The sequence below is a fragment of the Meles meles genome, chromosome 8 (genome assembly GCF_922984935.1).
Source record: "Meles meles chromosome 8, mMelMel3.1 paternal haplotype, whole genome shotgun sequence".
Lineage (NCBI taxonomy): Eukaryota > Metazoa > Chordata > Mammalia > Carnivora > Mustelidae > Meles > Meles meles.
The window spans coordinates 71070485-71089137 of NC_060073.1; the positions used below are offsets into that span (position 1 = coordinate 71070485).

Below are 18653 nucleotides of genomic sequence, written 5' to 3' on the forward strand. Positions count from 1 at the left end.
TGATTGTTTTAAAATTTTAGTATGATTGCAGAAGTCATACATAGTATTTTTAGTAAAGAGAAAGGCTAATTACCAGAGCATTTAGAATTTTTATTATGTTTGAAACTTTCCATATTTGTTGCCAAAATGTCTATCCTTATCACATATCCCTGAGGGAACAATTTGGTTTGATTGGGATACAAGCTACCGTCTATGCAGCACCAAACAAAAATGAGAGAGTCCCAAGATATAATGATTTTTATCCCCAGACCATCAGATCCACCTTCTCACTGCTAGAGCAGTGTAGATCTCATTCTGGCTGAGTTAGCAAAGTTCTTATTTCAAAGGGTAGGATTACAACATATTCTACATTTCAACACTAGAACTCCCTGGACAAATCACTGTTACGTATAAAAACCCTGAGAGGAAGGACTAGGAGCTACTCTTCCTATGTATCTCCATAAAAGGGTTCTTTCCCAAATTCTGCACCAGGGGTTCCCATAAGTAACTTGCCTGGCAATGTAGGCATTCAAAACACCTTTGCTAAGTAATAATGACCTATATAGATAAGTTCAAAGGGAAGGCCTGGTTTGTTGTGTACCATTTTTTATTTTTAACCAGGCACCTAGCACACTGCCTGCACAGCACATAGCAGACTTATAATATATATTTTTTGGATGGATGAATGAATGCTTGGGTGAGTGCATATACAGAAGGAGAGAGACAGGCAGGAGCTTCCTGACATGTTTTGAAATAATATTGAGTTCAGCAGTGTTCCAGAAACTTAAATTATTCCTTTAAGTTTAGCTTTAGTGTTCAGTGTTTAGTGAGGTGTTATGGAAATTTGCCTAAATAAATAAATAGATGAAGATTTAAACTATTGGGTAGAAAAAACAATGACATTAATGATCTTTATTCCTGAAAAAGGATTTAGGAGTTAAGATCAATACTTAAAAATAGTAAAATTGAGGCAAATAGATCATTATGCGATGCTCAGTGGGAAAAAGGGCAGACTATCAGCCATATCTCTTCCCTTCTCTGCTCTCTCCTCTCTCCTCTTTATCCCTCCTTCTCTCTTCTTTCCCCCACCTTCATTTTTTATGCTGGGATCAAAGGATAATGCCTGAAAGAACTTCTAGGTCAAATCAAGCCCTAGAGAACTTCATATTTTCCTGGTGTCACCATGATGCATGGCTATACGGTAGGACTTGATATGATATGGCAATACGATCACCCCCAAATGAGAATGTCAAGAAGTGATAAGTTTGACTCTCTCCAGTCTTATCTAACCACAGATGCTTCTCGAGTTTTTCAGGCAGATATCATTGCTCAAAGGCCCACTGCCATCTTTAGGGAACACATGCCCTGTTCTCACCCATTTGCCTCTCAAGTATAAGAATCAATCTGAACAGGAATAAGTCAGTATGAATCCATTAAAATTTTGTAATGGTGTGTGCAGTTTGCAGCAAGACAGAAAAGTTCCCAGCAAAGATATTACACAAAGATATTGTAAATCTTCACAGGGACCTAAATGTGTTATGAATGGGTGGTTCAGAATGAGCTATCTCTTCCCACTACAAGGGCAATAGAGTTTTTGTTTTATTAACCTCGGTATGCCATTTCCATACAGGTAAATAAACATCATACATTGCATAACTAATGTTACTTTCCTCCAAAGATCCTAAAGACCATAGCAAACTTTCGTGACATGTATTACAAAACTGTACTGAAATTAACCTTTCACTTAAACATACACAACATATATCCAGTCCCCTGTCTGCCCCTTTCCCCGATTTTTTTTTTTCAAACATGACATTTGGCTTTCTAAGTCTGATGACAGACCACTTACACAGATAAATAGGTCCAACTAGCCCACTGTACTATGAGACAGACCTACTAATTAAAGATAATTCAATTTGATCAACTGTAATTGGACAATTGTAATGACCATGAGATGACATGAAATTCTGGCCAAAGAGGAATTAGTGGTGTACAGTACATATCCTACTTATCACTGTGATTTAACACGGGCAGATGGTGTACAGGATAATGCCTAGATGAGATATATCTTACTGACCTCTCTTTGACCTGAAACGGACTCCACAGAACCACCACTAGTTTTAATGCAAGGGCTTAAAACTAATATCCGGCTTGATTTGTTTAATAAAAAAATAGAAAGATGAATTACTAAATAAATTGTGCCGTACTACAGCAAGATGCAGACTCTGTTTTCAGAAAAATATTTCCTTCAGGCATTCTATGCATGGGGAAATGAAGATGTTAATTACAAAAGAAGAGCTGTGTGCTTGCTAAAGAAGGACTGAGCAGCACAAGCCCCGTAGCAGTTATAAGTAATGTGGGAAATAATCACAAAATAATATAAGGTAATAGTTACAATTCTTCTTGATTTGAAAAGTATACACAGTCCATTCCTGGGGCCACAGCCTGGAGAAGTTATAAATGTCAACTAATATTCTTCTACATCTAATAGCCTTCAGCCTGGGCAATCTCTAGATCCGAGCACTCTCTAGATCTGAGCACATTCACATTTGGAAGTAAAAGAGAACTGAGAATATTTGAAGTATTTTAGGCTTTAAAATTATTTCCCAAATCCTTAAATCAATTGAATTATCATTCTTCTAGGGCAGACACAGGCAAGAATTAAGAGGGTGGAAAGACACATGCCAAATTGCCATAGAGATTTAACTTGGACTGAGGATTTACTAGAAAGTGGAAAAAAAAATTGAAAAATGTCCCCAAGTACATTTTCACTAATGCACTTGGACTTGGGTGGGTGTGGATGAGGACGGGATCAGTCTGAATTAACAATGAGGCTAAACTGTAACAAGGTTTTCAGGAAATGCAGATTTATTATATTCTAACACATGCAGTAACACTATTAGAGAGATAAGAACACAAGTTATGTGACATTTCTTAGAGAACCTGAAAGGAATACTAAAAAAAGGTAATAATCATTTATAATTTACATATTTTAGGAATGGCATCTAAGCGATGGACAGCACTACTACAGGAATTTGTTCTCATCCTTCAAGATTAACCTGATGTCGCTTCTGTGAAGCGTTCCAACACCCCCTGGCCCATTCGGTTCACTCTACACTGTACACATGTCTGAGCAAATATCTTCCACGTTTCTGTCTCTCTCAGTCACCACGATGACCACCCCCACCTAAGCAAGCGTCATTTCTCTGTCAAACTGGTGAAGCAGCTTCTTAACTGGTCTCTGGTACCCATCCTTACACCTATTCATTCTCACACAGTGGCAAGAGGGACTTCTAAAATGTGAAAATGATCGGGTCCTACCCTGCTTAACAGCTGTCAATAAAGTCCCATTCTCTGGGAATCTTTATTTCCACAGAGAGAACAGTCTTTAAAGTGGCTTCCATGGTCCCTAATCATGTCCTGTGTGACCTGGCCTCTGTGGCTTTCCCCAGTTTCACCCGTGCTCACGCCCTTGCCCTGCTCTCCATCCGCACAGACCTTGACTACCCAGGCTTAGTCCCACCGTGCGCCACTGCGCATGCTCCATCCCCACCCCCCATCCCTTCCGGCTTACCTTTCCACAGCGTGCATCCACAGACAACCTCCCCAAAGCCACCCCAGGGAAACATACAGAAAATCTAAGAGTAAAAGTGAGCTTACCAGGCAGCACAACCCCGAAACAAATCTCCTAGACCTTCCTCCCTACCAGTTTGCCATCTCTAAGCCTCTTCTATTCAGAAATTCTGGCATCTTCCCCTCCATCCTGGGCTCGGCTCAAACGTCATCTTTATAAGGGAGCATTCCCAGAACACTGTCTCCCCTTTCCAGAGCAGATCATGTCATCCTCTCACTGAACACTCATTTAGCACCTGGGCTTCTTGACTACAACACTTAGAACAATTGCATTAAAAACAACAATTATGCTACTACTTGTTTTGCGCCCTTTTGCGCAAGTGTAGGTAATGCCCATTAGGGAAGGGAGAGGGCTCTCTTTTGTGAATTTGCATCCTCCAAACCAAGCACAAAGTAAATGTTAGATGTTAAAATAAATCAAACAGGAAAGAAGATAAATTTGTCTTTCAGGGTTCATACCAACATAAGCATTTGGGTCTGTGTTCTACCTCCCAGTGTAAAATGAATAAATAAGGGGCGCCTGGGTGGCTCGGTGGTTTAAACTGCTGCCTTCGGCTCAGATCATGATCTCTGGGTCCTGGGATCGAGTCCCACGTTGGCTCTCTGCTCTGAGGGGAGCCTGCTTCCCTCTCACTCTCCTGCCTGCCTCTCTGCCTACTTGTGATCTCTCTCTGTCAAATAAAAAAATCTTTAAAAAAATGAATAAATAAGCATTAGAACCTAAAAACAAAACAAAACAAAATTTAAAAAAACAATGTGCTTTTAAGATCAGCATTTAAGTGAAAAATTCATTGTGGCTAAGAAGTCTAAGTGTATTAATTAATTTTTTTGAAGAAATTTGCTAGTGATCTTCTGATGTTAAGAAATTGAAACAGCTTTTGTTTATTTTAGCAAGATATTCATTCATAAAAGCTGTACTTCCTGACAGCTGGGCTTTTCTCTCAAGTGCTTTCCAATTGTTCTCCCTTTCTAGATAGATAGTGCAAAAGGAAGAGAAGTTCCCCACATCAAAAGCCAGCCAGTGGTAAAGCAGGGAGCAGATCCCAAAGTACAGCCACCAAGTCAAGCTGCTCTTAAAATATAATCCAAAAGGTAGAATGATTTCACAAGATATTAAAAGTGTATATTAGAGAGCAGAAAGTCAAGATGACATCTTCTCTTCCTTCTTCCAATCAAGTTAGAAAGTTTTTTAAAAAATCGAGCATTATTACTCATAAACAAGCATCCTTTTTAGTTCCTTTTTAAAAAATTGTGGTAAAAATACACAATATGAGGTCTACTCTCTTAAATTTTTAAGTGTAGAGTACAGTATTGTTAACTCTAAGCATGATGTTGTACAGCACAGTTCTAGAACTTTTTTCATTTTTCATGATTAAAACTCTATGCTTACCAAACAGCTCCCACCACCACCTCCCAGGCCCCTGATGCAACTATTCTGCTTTCTGCATCTATGAATTTCACTACTTTAGAAACCTCGTATGATATGCAAGAATGCAGTATTTATCCTTCTGTAACGAGCATATTTCAGTGGGTATGATGTCCTCATGATTTACCCATATCCTCACACATGGCAGGATTTCTACTTTTAAGGCTGAATAATAGTCCACTGTATGTACATACCACAGTTTGTTTATCCATTCGTCTGTCAGTGGACATTTAGATTGTTTCCACCATTTGGCTCTTGTGAATAATGCTTCAATAAACACAGGAGTGTAAATATCTCTGAGATCCTAATTTAATTTTATTTGGATACATAACCAGAAATGGAGTGGTTCGAAATATGGTATATATGGTATATAGTATATGGTACTATATGGTAATATATAAACAAAACAAATAAGCAAAGGAGAAAAGAGAGAAAAAGAGACAAAGCAAAAAACAGACTCTTAACTACAGAGAACAAACTGATGGTTACCAGAGGGAAGGTGGTTGGGGGGCGTAGGTGAAATAGGTGATGGAGATTAAGGACTGCACCTGTTGTGATGAGCACTGGGTGATGTGTGGAATTGTTGGATCACTATACTGTACACCCAAAACTAATATAACAAGTGTACATTAACTATACTGGAGTTAAAATAAAATCTTAATTAATAAAAAAAGTTGTCTTCCAATCTATAAACATATTTGTATCTTCAATTTCTTTCAATAATGTTTTGTAGTTTTCATTATACAAATCTTTCAATCAAGTTTATTTGTATTTTACTCTTTTTGATGCTATTTTAAATGACATTATTTTCTTAACTTATTATTCAAATTATTAACTGTTATACTAGTTTTTGTAGAGAAATGCTAATCTTTGTATATTTATTTTATGTATTATAACTGCTGAACTTGTTAGGTCTAATTGTGTTGTGTGTATGTATAATCTTTAGGATTTTCTATATATAAAATGATACTATCTGCAGACAGAGACAATATTTCTTTTTTTTTTTTTTTTTTTTTTCTCATTTTATTTATTTTTTCAGCGTAACAGTATTCATTCTTTTTGCACAACACCCAGTGCTCCATGCAAAACGTGCCTTCTCCATTACCCACCACCTGTTCCCCCAACCTCCCACCCCTGACCCTTCAAAACCCTCAGGTTGCCCCAACCTCCCACCCCTGACCCTTCAAAACCCTCAGGTTGTTTTTCAGAGTCCATAGTCTCTTATGGTTCGCTTCCCCTCCCCAATGTCCATAGCCCGCTCCCCCTCCCCCAATCCCACCTCCCCGCAGCAACCCCCAGTTTGTTTTGTGAGATTAAGAGTCATTTATGGTTTGTCTCCCTCCCAATCCCATCTTGTTTCATTTATTCTTCTCCTATCTCCTACCCCCCCATGTTGCTTCTCCATGTCCTCATATCAGGGAGATCATATGATAGTTGTCTTTCTCCGATTGACTTATTTCACTAAGCATGATACGCTCTAGTTCCATCCACGTCGTCGCAAATGGCAAGATTTCATTTCCTTTGATGGCTGCATAGTATTCCATTGTGTATATATACCACATCTTCTTTATCCATTCATCTGTTGATGGACATCTAGGTTCTTTCCATAGTCTGGCTATTGTAGACATTGCTGCTATAAACATTCGGGTACACGTGCCCCTTCGGATCACTATGTTTGTATCTTTAGGGTAAATACCCAGTAGTGCAATTGCTGGGTCATAGGGTAGTTCTATTTTCAACATTTTGAGGAACCTCCATGCTGTTTTCCAGAGTGGTTGCACCAGCTTGCATTCCCACCAACAGTGGAGGAGGGTTCCCCTTTCTCCACATCCTCTCCAGCATCTGTCATTTCCTGACTTGTTCATTTTAGCCATTCTGACTGGTGTGAGGTGATATCTCATTGTGGTTTTGATTTGTATTTCCCTGATGGCGAGTGACGTGGAGCACTTTTTCATGTGTCTGTTGGCCATCTGGATGTCTTCTTTGCAGAAATGTCTGTTCATGTCCTCTGCCCATTTCTTGATTGGATTGTTTGTTCTTTGGGTGTTGAGTTTGCTAAGTTCCTTATAGATTTTGGATACTAGCCCTTTATCTGATATGTCGTTTGCAAATATCTTCTCCCATTCTGTCAGTTGTCTTTTGGTTTTGTTAACTGTTTCCTTTGCTGTGCAAAAGCTTTTGATCTTGATGAAATCCCAACAGTTCATTTTTGCCCTTGCTTCCCTTGCCTTTGCTGTTGTTCCTAGGAAGATGTTGCTACGGCTGAGGTCGAAGAGGTTGCTGCCTGCATTCTCCTCAAGGATTTTGATGGATTCCTTTCTCACATTGAGGTCCTTCATCCATTTGGAGTCTATTTTTGTGTGTGATACTATATGTGGAAAACCCAAAAGACTCCACTCCAAAACTGCTAGAACTTGTTCAGGAATTCAGTAAAGTGTCAGGATATAAAATCAATGCACAGAAATCAGTTGCATTTCTGTACACCAACAACAAGACTGAAGAAAGAGAAATTAAGGAGTCAATCCCATTTACAATTGTACCCAAAACTATAAGATACCTAGGAATAAACCTAACCAAAGAGACTAAGAATCTATACACAGAAAATTATAAAGTACTCATGAAAGAAATTGAGGAAGACACAAAAAAATGGAAAAATGTTCCATGCTCCTGGATTGGAAGAATAAATATTGTGAAAATGTCTATGCTACCTAAAGCAATCTACACATTTAATGCAATCCCTATCAAAATACCATCCATTTTTTTCAAAGAAATGGAACAAATAATCCTAAAATTTATATGGAACCAGAAAAGACCTCGAATAGCCAAAGGAATATTGAAGAACAAAGCCAAAGTTGGTGGCATTACAATTCCGGACTTTAAGCTCTATTACAAAGCTGTCATCATCAAGACAGCATGGTACTGGCACAAAAACAGACACATAGATCAGTGGAACAGAATAGAGAGCCCAGAAATCGACCCTCAACTCTATGGTCAACTAATCTTCGACAAAGCAGGAAAGAATGTCCAATGGAAAAAAGACAGCCTCTTCAATAAATGGTGCTGGGAAAATTGGACAGCCACATGCAGAAAAATGAAATTGGACCACTTCCTTACACCACAGACAATATTTCTTATTTCTTATTTGTTCCTCTTGCTTTTTTGCTCTGGTTAGGATTCCCAAATACAACACTGAATAGAAATGTTGGGAATGAATATTTTTATCTTGTTCCTGATCTTAGAGGAAAAGCTTTTAGCTTTCTCCCACTGAATATGATGTTAGCAGTGAATTTTTCATATATTGAAGTAAGTACCTTCTATTCCTAGTTTTTGAACATGTTTTTCATGAAAGAGTGCTGAAATTTGTCAGTGCCTTTTCTGCACCTATTGAGATAACCATGTGATTTTTATCCTTTGTTCTGTCAATGTGGCATGCCACATTCAATGTGTTCTGTGAGTTCAACTACCTTTAAACTACCAGGGATAAATTCTATTTGGTCATGGTGTATGATCTTTCTAATATGTTGTTGAACTCAGTTTGCTGGTATTTATGGAGGATTTCTGTACCCACTTATCAGGGATTTGGGTCTAAAATTTTATTTTCTTGTGGTATCTCTTCCTGGAGTGTTATCAGAGTAATGCTGGCCTTATAAGATCAGTCTGAAAGTTTTCTCTTTAAGTTTTTGGAAGAGTTTGAGATAGACTGGCCTTGATTTGTTTTCACATGATTGTTGGATTTCACTTGTAAAGCCATTTGGTCCTAGCTTTGTTGTTGTTGGAAGTTTTAATTATTGATTCCATTTCCTTAATAGTTATAGGATCTGTTCAGATTTTTCTATTTCTTCATGGTTCAGATTTTGTGAGTTGTATGTTCCTATGAATTTATCCATTTCTTCTAGGTTATCCAATTTGTTGGTGTATAATTGTTTGCAGTAGTCCCTATACTTTTAATTTCTGTGGCATCAACTGAAACATCTCTTTTATTTTTATTTTATTTGAGTCATCCCTGTTTCTTTCTTAGTTAATATAACTAAAGATGTGTCAATTTTGCTTATGTTTAAAAAAAAACTGTCCTTAGTTTCATTGATTTCTATTTTTTTCTCAATTTTCTATTTTATTTCTGTTCTAGTCTTAACATTTCCTTCCTTCTGCTAACTTTGAGTTTAGTTTGCTCTTTTTCTAGTTCTAAGAGGTATAAAATCAGGGCTTTTTTTTCCCATTTTTAATTTTTTTTTTTTAATGTAAGCATTTAAACTTCCTGCCTAGAACTGCTTTTTTTCCTGGTTTTGGTATGTTATGCCTTCATTTTAGCCTTAAGATAGTTTCAACTTTCCAATTTGCTTCCTTCTTTGATCCACCGGTTGGTCAAGAATGTGCTGTTACCAGAGGGTTGCTGGGGGTATGGGGCGGAAAGGATGGGGTGGCTGGATGGTGGACATTGGGTAGGGTATGTGCTATCGTGAGCGTTGTGAATTGTGTAAGACTGATGATTCACAGACCTGTACCCCTGCAACCAATAATACATTATATGTTAATTTAAAAAAAAATAGGAAAAAAAGTAATGTATTGTTTAATTTCCAAATACTTGTGAATTTTCCAGTTTTCCTTCTGCCATTGAGTTCTAGTTTCATTCTGCTGTAGTTTGGAAATATATTTGGTATGATTTCGATCTTTTTAAAATTTGTTAAGACTGGGCACCTGGGTGGCTCAGTTGGTTAAGCAACTGCCTTTGGCTCAGGTCATGATCTTGGAGTCCCGGGATCGAGTCCGAGGTTCTAGTCCCACATCGGACTCCCTGCTTGGTGGGAAGTCTGTTTTCTTCCCCTGGCCCATCCCCTCTCAAGCTCTCATTCTCTCTCTCTCTCAAATAAGTAAAAAAATCTTAAAACCAAATAAAATTTGTTAAGACTTATTTTGTGACCTAACATGTGATCTATCTTGTAGAATGTTCTTTGTGTACCTGAGGAAAATCTGTATTCTGTTTCCATTGGGGATGGAATGTTTTGTTATGTGTCTGATAGTTCACTTTGGTCTGTGATGCTGTTCAAGTCCTCTGTTTCTTCACTGACATTCTGTCTGGACGTTCTACCCATTAATGAAAGTGTGGGACTGAAATCGCCTCCTGTCACTGTGTTGGTGTCTGTTTCTCCCTTCAGTTGTGTAAATGTTTGCTTCACATACTTGGGTGCTCTGATCTGGGGTGCATATATATTTATTATTTCCTCCTGGTTGAATTGATGCTTTTATCATTATATAAGTTATTTCTTTGTCTCTCTTGACAGTTTTTGACTTAGTATATTTTGTCTAAGAAAGGCCACTCCTGCTCCTATTGGTTATCATTTCCATGGAAAATCTTTTTTCGGGGTGCCTGGGTGGCTCAGTGGGTTAGGCCTCTTCCTTCAGCTCAGGTCATGATCTCAGGGTCCTGTGATGGAGCCCTGCATCGGGCTCTCTGCTCAGCAGGGAGCCTGCTTCCCCCTCTCTCTCTGCCTGCTGTGATCTCTCTGTCTATCAAATAAATAAATAAATAATCTTAAAAAATTTTTTTCTAAAAAAAAATCGTTTTTCGTCCTTCCACTTTTAGTCTATGAGTGCCCTTAAATCTAAAATGAGTCTCTTTTACACAGCAATACAGTTTAGCCTTTTTAAAAATCCATTTAACTACTCTGTGTCTTATGACTGTAAAGTCTAACTCATTTACTTTTAAAGTAATTAGTGGTGGAGAAGGACTTACTATTGCTATTTCGTTCACTGTTTTCTGTCTTGTAGCTTTTTGCACATCTTTTTTTTGTCTTTTTTGGTGTTTCATAGATTTTTTTTTTTTTTTGGTAGTGACATGCTTTGATTCCTTTGTCATTTTCTTTTGTGTATCTTCTAGGTATTTTCTCTGTGGTTATTTTGGGGGTTACAAAAAACATGTACTTATAATAACCTGAAGTGGATAAGCTGATAATAATTTAACTTCAACTGTGTATAAATAACCTGCATTTTTACTCCTTCACAGTCAATGATATCACAAATCACATCTTTTTATATTGCATATTCATTAACATTTTTTAGTTGTAGCTAATTTTTATACTTTTATCTTTTAACTCCTTTAGTTCTTAATACAGAAACTATAGCACTAAACACTGAACTTAGTGCATGGAAGGCATCAGTATGTCTGTGTTTGAGCCTTAATAAACTTGAAAGTTCATTTCAGTATTTAAAGTCTATTGATTTAAATTAGGGGGAAGGCTCTTGGCGCTGGTCTCTCACATTCTTATAATGCTAGGTGTACTAGTGACTCTCTTCTGGTTTCTAGGAGCATAGCAGGTAGTGTGGGACAGTGTGGGGTCTCTACACCAGGCAAAGGCACATGTCATCCCCTGTGCTGAGTTTCATGAGGAAGGAAATGCACGATTAATGAAAATGTGCAAAAATAACATTTTGATAGTGACTCATAACTGAAGAAAGGAGAGGGAGGGGGGGAGGAATAAAAAAGGAAGCAAGCAAGCAAGGAAGGAAGTTAAAAAGGGAGAACATAAAGAAGACGGAAAAAAGACGGAGCCAACAGTCACAAACTGCGGAAAGAAATCTCTCAAGAAAGCTAAAACAGAGTCAAGTTGAGTGATACTATGCACAGAATCCAACTGGAATAAACATAAATGGGCCTTCCTCTGACCATGGAAAGTCTGGGGCACACAATTGAGCTCCCCTTGAGCTCAGAAGCAGAAGCAGTCTACCTGATTTTTGGAATTACCACACCCAAAATTTGAGAAAGAACCATGAGCTAGAATATTTCTTTGTCTAAGTTATACATAATCTTATTTTTCTGACAAATGATTTTTAATAGATGTTTTCTAAATTTATCAAAAGGTTTAAAAAACCTTAGTTAAAAATAAGCCAGATTCTGACTTGTCAGAGATAATTCATCTGTGGAATGGCCTAAAGGCAGGGGTATGGATTAACAGAAATGACAGGCCCTCTTCCAGCTGAATGATTTCCTCTCCTTGGAGACTTGACATTTTAGTAAAGTTTTCCCTAATTGGCTTTGCTTTGGCCTGTGTATCTCAAATTCACATTTAATTAATCACCTCTTCCTCTGTAATTCTATATTAGTCTGCTTTTTTTCCCCATTTCATTCAATAAATATTTACTGAGTGCCTATTCTGTATCAGGAACTATGCAAGAGATACAGTACTGAACTGTAGTGAGGGTAGCAATTTAGCAGAGCAGAAAGGCCCTGAATAAACAAGTGCTGAGTGATGAAAGGGAGACATGCAAAGACAAGATGTGGGATCTCCCCTGCTCTTGAACTTGTCCCATTATGGTGAGTTTTATGGTTACATGTGGGCATATTTGTCTTTCTTAGTAGATTATAAACGTCTCAAGAGCAAAGATGATTTTTATTCATAAATTCGCACCTCCTTGCTATTGCCTTATAATACAATTATTGTTCTATAAATGGTTGTTGAATTAAACTTGGATAATATGGCGCTTGGGTTTAGGAAACATGTTTTAGTTCCAGTTCTGCCACTAACTAGCTCTCTCATTTTAGACATGCTACTATGACCTGTTAAATTTTAATGGCCCCATTTGTAAAATTAAGGGGTGGACTAAAGAGTCCATGAGACCACACTTGTTGTCCACCATAAGTAAAGCTGATAAGTGATGCCCTGTCTACACTTTTAGGTTTAATCACAGTACCTCCCAACTGAATGTAGAAATACAGATTTAGCATATTATTATCATAAACATGTAGGTTTATTATAATTTTTAACACATAGCAAGGTAGTTAGAATATGGCATGGTAAATGTTTTCGGCTTATTTTTTCTTTTTTTTTTTTTTTAAAGATTTTATTTATTTATTTGACAGACAGAGATTACAAGTAGGCAGAGAGGCAGGCAGAGAGAGAGGAAGGGAAGCAGGCTTCCTGCCGAGCAGACAGCCTGTTGCGGGGCTCGATCCCAGGACCCTGGGATCATGACCTGAGCTGAAGGCAGAGGCCTTAACCCACTGAGCCACCCAGGCGTCCTTGGCTTATTTTTTCAATTGTACATCCTTTCAATAAGAATCTGCCAAACAGCTAGTAGTTAGAAGCATGGCCTCTAAAGGCAACTGTTAGATCTATCCCTCTGCCACAATCTGTTCAAAGGCTGGGACAGGCACCTTCTTCCTTTCCCTAAGAGTTCTTTCTTGTGCCCATTTAGAAGCTGAGCCTTTCATTGCTGCATAAATATCTGAAGTCTGATGGAATTTCTTCCTCATTTGGAACATTTTTTCCTATATTTTCGTATAATGTGTCAAAGCTTTGTACAGCATTTATGCACCTTTTTTCCCCTCCCATTCTCCCCCCCCACACACTCTTAATAGATGAAGCATGAGCTCTACAGCTAGACTTCTGAGTATGTATCTCAACTCTGACCATTACTAGCTTTGGTTTTGAACAATTTCCTAAAACTTCCCATGCCTTAGTTTCCTCATATATAAAATAAGGTTGGTAGTAGTTCCTATCTCATAGGATTGACGTGAGAATAACATGAGTTAATTTCTATAAAGTACCTAGTACAGTGCCTGTGATATAATGCACAATAAGCTTTATCTATCATCTTCCTCCTCTTCCTCCTCCTCCTCCTCCTCTCTCCTCTCAATTACAAGTTTCAGAGACTGACATTTAAAAATTCTGCAGTGTCTATATACAGACACTCAATAAAGGTCAATTGATTTTACTTAAATGTCAGAATTCCATACTGGGGCTAAACTTCTCTACTCCTATTTTTGGGGAGAGCATTGTGTCCCTGGGCCAGGTGCTAAATAACATCACCACTAACAACAACATATCAACCCTTTATTGAGGACATACAGTGGGTCCAACATAGATATTTCATTTGATCCTAACAACCCTACATGGTAAACATTGAGATGCCAATTGAAGATAAAGAAATTGACTGAGAAAGGTTCTAAAATTTTCCCACAGTCATAGTATTAGTAAGGAGCAGAACCAGGAATAAAATCAAGGTTTGTACAACACTGTAACCTGTGCATGAAAACCTGTGCAAAATCACATCTGCTTTTTGTGTTAGAGTTTGGTTTTTGGGAAAAATATCCTTGAATTATCTTAATCCTCAAGGCAGCCCCACATATGGTATCCAGGCCAGAGGGTGGGGGGTGGGGGGCTCTGAAGTTCACTGCTGTGAAATAATGTGTCTAGGGTCAGACAACTGATAAGAAGTGTTGTTAAAAGCAGAATTCAAAGCTCAGTGTTCAGTACAAAATCTCTCCACTACCCCACCTTGTTTTCACATACAACACATTTCCTTTTTAGGGATGAACCCAAGACATCTTGCCCCTCCCTTTACATTCAAAATATGGGCAAAAGACAGGAACATTTAGGAAACCTAGAATTTAAGGTTTTAAGTTTAGTGTTAGCATGAAATTTTCATTTGCCTCCTTTGTTCCTATTTACAATCCTTAGGGAAAGAATTAATCAGGATTTTGAGAGCTCTGAAGAAAATGGCTTCTTAACCTTGAATGGCTGAACTGAAAATAAAGTTTTTGTCTTAATTATATTTTCTCATAGAAGTCCAGGAGCATCTGCAGTTTCTCGCAGCCAGGAGAAAGAGGTTTGAGTTTATGCGAGCCCACTTTTCTGGCTGCAGAACAGCTTTAATCATAATAGCTACAACTACCATTTATTGATCATATGCTAGAAATGTGCCAAAAAATATACAGAATCAGAGCTATTTCTTTCAACAGCCCTGAAAGGCAAATGGTTATTACTCCCACTTCTAGATGAAAAAAAAAAAAAAATATAGGGATGCTGGGTGGCTCAGTCAGTTAAGCACCTAGATGAAAAAAGTTGAGGTTCAGAAAAGTTAAGTAATTGTTTGAGGTCACACAGTTAGTAAATGGCAAAGTCATGATTCAAACTCAGATAAGTCCGATTCTAAGTCCCGATACTTCCTACTCCACCATGCTGCTTTTCTTAAAAACAAAACAAAACAAAACAAAAAACAAAATGAAACAAAAAATGAATGAAAGTAAATACTTCAAATGTTAAACTCTGAGTCAAGTTGTGGGGGCTTTGGGAAAACAATTCAAACTGTAATTACATAAGACCCATGTTGGTAAGAAGTTCAAGCATAAATGAATTATCAGCTACTTTGGGGTCAAGTTCTTCACCACCATACAGTGAAAATTCTTCCAAACCTGCTGGGCTAAATGAAATGTGCTTTGTACAACCAAGTACCAAAGTGCTCACTGTGATACTTTTCAAGCAGATCTTTATTCTAGGTTTTACTCATAAGCCAATAAAGCAAGCATGATATGCAAAATTATCTGTGGGTTGGGTTCTGCAGAACCGATGCTGGGCTTAAGACACCCCACTTGGAGTCCAGGCACTGACACTAAAAATACACTTGGGAGAATTCACCTGGTGCAAATTTATTACCATGCCATTAACAATAAAATATTATCTTTTCTGCAGAAAGTTCTTTTATTTCATCCTTGGAATATGTTCTTTCGATGTAATTTGTGCAGCAAGAATTGTACATCACTTTACATGTAATTTTCTTCATAATCATCTGCTAGCAAAGAAAAGTATAAAATCAATTATCTGATAGTTCTCCTTCCTTATTTTTACAATTCCCCATTAAAGGAAACAATATTGCTTGCCCTCTTTTAAGCAGGTAATGTGTAGCCTGTCTGAAGGGCAATGGGAGAAATTACTGCCTGTTTGCCATCAACCTGATTGGTGGTCTTTTCCAATTAGGCAAACTGCGTATCAGAATAGCACATCGTTCCACCTGGAACAAATAACAGCTGACCTAAGAAAAACCTTGACATGAATGTTCATATCTTTCTCCACGTATGGTTACTAGGGCATGGTGGGCAGGCTCTATTTCTGCCTCAGAAAGTACCAGACCATTTGGGATGGAAAATGAATTAACGGCAGTAAAACAAATCTTTCCAGGAGGGAGCATCCAACAGGAAGTCCCTATTATAGAGCTGCAGTGTAGAGTTTTGATAAGACCCAGTAGTACCCACGTGAATGGCTAAGTGGGACTTGTGCACTCATGACCACCACTTCCATTCCTGCACACTTTTCAGATATCTCCACGACCTTCCCTATCTACTGCCTTTTGACTATTCACATGAAAAGCCCCTGATCCTTTATAAAGAATATTATGAGGATAAACGGGAAGGAGTGATACTCCTCTGACATCTCGTTCAAGGAAACGTCTTTTAAAAATTGTCCAAAGTGTTTCTAAAATTAAATTGTGCTGTTAAACATCTGCATTCCAAATGGTTCCCCAACAAGTGAAAACACAATTGCTTTTGCTTTAAATTAGGCTCTATCTAAAGTATGCTCTCTTATGATCTAGGGCTTTGTCAACCGTTGGGTTTGGTCCATGACTGACTTGGCATTCAGACAACAGTTTCTTCTTTGTGACATTGCTGATCTCTGCTATATCCTTCTACTGGACCAAAAGGAGTTGGCTCCTTTTCAAAGGTAATCTAACACAATCACTTCTGGTTCCTAATAACTTTGGCAGTACAATTAAGTAACAGAAAACTAAAAGGCTAATGACACTTTTGTCTTAAAGCTAAGCTCTTTAAGTGAGAATGAAGAAACGCACATAAGAATAACATTCACACTTTCAAGATATGTCTGCAAAGGCAAAGGAAACAAAAGCGAAAATGAACTTTTGGGACTTCATCAAGATCAAAAGCTTCTGCACAGCAAAGGAAACAGTCAACAAATCAAAAAAGCAACCCACGGAATGGGAGAAGATATTTGCAAATGACAGTACAGACAAAAGGTTGATATCCAGGATCTATAAAGAATTCCTCAAACTCAACACACACAAAACAGATAATCATATCAAAAAATGGGCAGAAGATATGAACAGACACTTCTCCAATGAAGACATACAAATGGCTATCAGACACATGAAAAAATGTTCATCATCACTAGCCATCAGGGAGATTCAAATTAAAACTACATTGAGATACCACCTGACACCAGTTAGAATGGCCAAAATTAGCAAGACAGAAAACAACGTGTTTTGGAGAGGATGTGGAGAAAGGGGAACCCTCTTACACTGTTGGTGGGAATGCAAGTTAGTGCAGCCACTTTGGAGAACAGTGTGGAGATTCCTCAAGAAATTAAGAATAGAGCTTCCCTATGACCCTGCAATTACACTGCTGGGTATTTACCCCAAAGACACAGATGTAGTGAAAAGAAGGGCCATCTGTACCCCAATGTTTATTGCAGCAATGGCCATGGTCGCCAAGCTGTGGAAAGAACCAAGATGCCCTTCAATGGATGAATGGATAAGGAAGATGTGGTACATATACACAATGGAGTATTATGCCTCCATCAGAAAGGATGAATACCCAACTTTTGTAGCAACATGGACACGAGACTGGAAGAGATTATGCTGAGCGAAATAAGTCAAGCAGAGAGAGTCAAGTATCATATGGTCTCACTTATTTGTGGAGCATAACAAAGAACACGGAGGACATTGGGAGATGGAGAGGAGAGGGGGTTGAGGGAAACTGGAAGGGGAGATGGACCATGAGAGACTATGGACTCTGAAAAACAACCAGAGGGTTTTGAAGGGGCGGGGGGGGGGGGGGTTGAGGAACGAGGTAGTGGGTAATAGGGAGGGCACGTACTGCATGGAGCACTGGGTGTGGTGCAAAAACAATGAACACTGTTACGCTGAAAATAAACAAATAAAAAAAAAGAATAACATTCACAAAACAGATCTGTTTCTAAACAAAAAATGACCACAGTAACGATAACCACCATAATCTTTCTTTTATTTTATTTTATTTATTTATTTGACAGACAGAGATCACAAGGAGGCAGAGAAGCAGGCAGAAAGAGAGAGGAGGAAGCAGGCTCCCTACTGAGCAGAGAGCCCAATGTGGTGCTCGATCCCAGAACCCTGGGATCATGACCTGAGCAGAAGGCAGAGGCTTTAACCCACTGAACCACCCAGGTGCCCATAACCACCATAATATTAACACAAAAATACATAACGCTTATCTTTACGTTTCAGTTCTCTGAAAGTCAGTTCTATGGGCCTTTTAAAATCTCTAATCCACATAAGACCACACATACTGGGAATCTGAGCATATGAGGTCTTAAGTAAATCATTTAAACCTTAAACATGCCTGAGGATGTTACTGGCACAGATATGGTAACACTTTTAAAAAGAATGATGGGATTCAGAGAAACAGACCTGGGCTGTATATATGAGCACGTGTGGGGTAGGGGTGGGGATGAAGAAGGAGGTGATGGTGAGAGGTATTTGCTACCAAACTATAGGACCCGCATAGAGATGGGATACTTCCCCATGTCCTTCAGGCTGGCATGTTCCCACAACACTGGAATATTAAACAGCTTCCCAGAGCAAAAGACTCTGGGACCTTCACTAAATCAATATTTAAGTTGAAAATTATCCTCACAGCCTCCTTAAGATTATGCCAATCTTATATTTCAGTCTCCTAGAATCTCACAGTCAGGATGGAATCGTCAGCTTTTGTTGTTGAAATCCTGAAATCTTCAGCTTTAACACAAACTTCTGAGTTCTGATCTACAGTACGGACATCTGAGGGGATACT

General features: G+C 38.3%; 1 protein-coding gene across 9 annotated transcripts in view; it reads right to left on the bottom strand.

The window, feature by feature from the left end:
• Window positions 1–18653, bottom strand: part of DLG2 (discs large MAGUK scaffold protein 2) — a 1573258-nt gene that overhangs the window by 783458 nt on the left and 771147 nt on the right. The gene's annotated exons all lie outside the window — the stretch shown is intronic.